The sequence below is a fragment of the Equus caballus genome, chromosome 29 (assembly GCF_041296265.1).
Source record: "Equus caballus isolate H_3958 breed thoroughbred chromosome 29, TB-T2T, whole genome shotgun sequence".
NCBI lineage: Eukaryota > Metazoa > Chordata > Mammalia > Perissodactyla > Equidae > Equus > Equus caballus.
Window position 1 is genome coordinate 17,325,069 of NC_091712.1, and position 3,205 is coordinate 17,328,273.

At 39.6% G+C, this 3,205-nt stretch overlaps 1 pseudogene; it reads right to left on the reverse strand.

Annotated features, from left to right (window-relative positions):
• Positions 1–1,155: 1,155 nt before the first annotated feature.
• On the reverse strand, positions 1,156–1,765 carry LOC111771198 (large ribosomal subunit protein uL11-like; annotated as a pseudogene).
• Between the last annotated feature and the right edge of the window lie 1,440 nt (positions 1,766–3,205).

Genomic DNA, 3,205 nt, shown 5'->3' on the forward strand with positions numbered 1-3,205 from the left:
GGATCCTGGGTGCAGACCTAGCACCACTCATCAAGCCATGCTGAGGTGGCATCCCACGTGCCACAACTAGAAGGCCCACAACTAAAATATACAACTATGTACTGGGAGGCTTTGGGGAGAAGAGGAAAAATTAAAATCTTTAAAAAAAAAAAAAAGAAGAATCTTAGAACAATTTATCTACGTTTGTTTTTTCTCAATCTTTCCACTACTGTGTTATTCATTTTATATGAACATATGTTATAAATTCTTTATCACTTCTTCTTTAAAGAGTAAAAAATATGAACAAAATATTTTAAAATATTTACCCATATATTTACCATTTCCTGTGCTCTTCATTCCTTTGTGTACATCCAGATTTCCTGTGGTTTCATTTTCCTCTGCCTGAAGGGCTTCCTTTCACATTTCTTGAGACATTAGTCAGCTGGTGATGAACTCTCAGCATTTGTGTGTCTCAAAATGTCTTTATTTCCCCTTCAGTTGTGAAAGATATTTTCACTAAGTAAAGAATTCTAGGTTGGCTGGTTTTTTCACTTTCATTAGTTTAATGATATTGCTTTACTTTTTTCTGGCTTGTATTATTTCCAATGAGATGTCTGTGTATTTAATGTGTCCTTTTTCTCTGGCTGCTTTTAAGATTTTTTTCTCTTTATCACAATTTTAAGCAATTTGGTTATAAAGTCTAATAAATTTCATCATGTTTCTTGTTCTTGGGATTCACTGAGCTACATGAATCTTGCAAGTGTATAATTTTCATCACATATGGAAAATTTTTAGTCATTATTCTTTAAACAGTCTTTCTGCTTTCACCTGCCCACCCCACATTGCTCTCCTTCTGGAACTCTAATCACATTTATATTCGGTTGCTTGATGTTGCCCCATAGCTCACTGAACTGTGTTCATTTTTATCTGTAATCTTCTCTGTGTTTCATTTTGGATAGGTTCTATTGCTTTGTCTTCAAACTCACTAATGTCTTCTTCTGTGGTGTCTGATCTGCTGTTAATCCCACTCAGCGTAATTTTCTGTATTTAGAAGTTCAATATGGATTATATCTTCTACATATCTCTTTGTGATACTTCTTCAACAGATGGAGTTTATTTATTTATTTACTTTGATTGTCAAGTGATCCTTTATCGAAGTATTTTCCTTGCTGGATCTTAACTAGCTGGGCATCCCACCGCACCACTCTTGATGTCATCTATGATGTCATGAGGGTGGTGGCCATCAACGTTTCAACCCACAGACTGGGCAGTCCCCAGGATCTCTTCAATGGTTCCAGAGAGTCCTTGGCCAATGACTGGCACCACATCTGTCAGGCAATGTTCACAATCTCATCGAAGGTGATATTTCCACTATGTTTCACGTTTTTCTGCTTCTTCTGGTCTCTTGGTGGTTCCTGGAGGGCTGTGATGATCAGGGCAGAGGCAGAAAATACCGCCTCAATCTGAACCTGTTGATTCTGGATCGTCAGTTTCACCGTGATCCTCAGACCCTTCCAATCACTGGTTGCCTTTGTGATGTCATCAAACACCTTTTTTTGGAGACAGAACCAGGAGGCCAGTCTTGGGGACCAATCTTGGTGGCCAGGGCTGACGAAGCACCAACTTCTCCAGTGATGCACCTCAGGTACATGACTTTGATCTCAATGGGGTCAAACTTAGGTGGCACGGTGGAAGCGGCTGGTGTTAGATGAACCTGGATTCAGGATGACTGAAGACAGGTACATCTTGGCCTTCTCCAAGCCAAGAGATGAAAGCTGGAGTACATTTATAATAACTGTTTTAATGCCCTCATCTACCAATTCTATCGTATGTTTCATATGTAGGTCTGTTTCTATTGGTTGATTTTTCTTCTCACTATGGGTTGTATTTTCCTTTTTCTTTTTATACTGCAATTTTATTTAGATGACAGACTTTGTGAATTTTACATTGTTGGCTGCTGGATTTTTTTTTTTGTATCCTATAAATATCTTTTGAGCTTTGTCCTGGAATGCAGTTAAGTAACTTGGAAACCATTTGATCCTTTCAAGACTTACTTTTACACTTTGTGAGGTAGAAACAAAACAGCCTTTAGTCTACAGATAATTTGGTCCCTCTCCTGAGGCAATACCCTTCTGAGTAGTCTATTTAATGTCTAATAGTTATAAGGTTTTCCCTCTGGGTGGTGGGAAAACAAATGATTCCTAGCCCTGTTGGGTCTCTGAGGATTTTTTTGCCTCTTCCCTTCTGGTGGTACTTTCTCCAGCCTGAGTTTCCTCACAGGTATGTGCTGATCAATACTCAGCTGAGGACCTGGGAGAACCCTCTGCTCTCTGAAGCTCTCTTTCTGTACAGTTCTTTCCTCTCCAGTGCCCTGCCCTGCAAATTCTAACCACTTTCACCTCAAGTCTGTCATTTTCAACTTTGTTTCCTCAACTCAGGGAATCCATTGGGCTCTTTTTAGGTTTCCCGTTCCTTGAGCTGTAGCCTGGAAACTGAAGGTGGTAAGCTGGGACAATGGTGGGGCTCACCTCATTTGTTTCCCCCTTTCTTAGGGAACACTGTCCTGAGCCTCCTGTTGTACAGTGTCGGTGAACAAGTGTTTCATATATTTTGTCCAATTTCTTAGTTAGAGAGTAAATCCAATTCCTCTTCCATAATGGCTAGGAGTAGAAACTTCTTGATGTTCTTTGATCCTACTAAATGACCTTACTCATAGTCTGACATCTAGTAATAAGACAAACAGGCCAATAATTAGGGTAATACACTCAGTCAATTATCCACTGGGTACTGTGACATTTTGTATTACGTGCCGACAGAGAAGCATTCCTCTCTTTAACGCTTTTTGAAAGACTATTCTCTTTGGTTTTGGTTTTTTCCTTCCAGTTTTTATTTTGAAAAATGTAAAGCATACAGAAAATTTGAAAAAACTGAACAATAAAAATCCATAAGGCCTTCATTTAGATTCACAAATTGTTAATATTTTGCTACATACACTGTATCACTTTCTATATATTTTTCAACCAATTAAGTTTCACAACAAAATAGTTATCCTGGGGCTGGCCCCGTGGCCGAGTGGTTATGTTCCCGTGCTCCACTGCAGCGGCCCAGGGTTTCGCTCGTTCGGATTCTGGGCTCGGACATGGCACCGCTCATCAGTCCATGTTGAGGTGGCGTCCCACATGCCACAACTAGAAGGACTCACAACTAAAAAAAAGATACAACTACA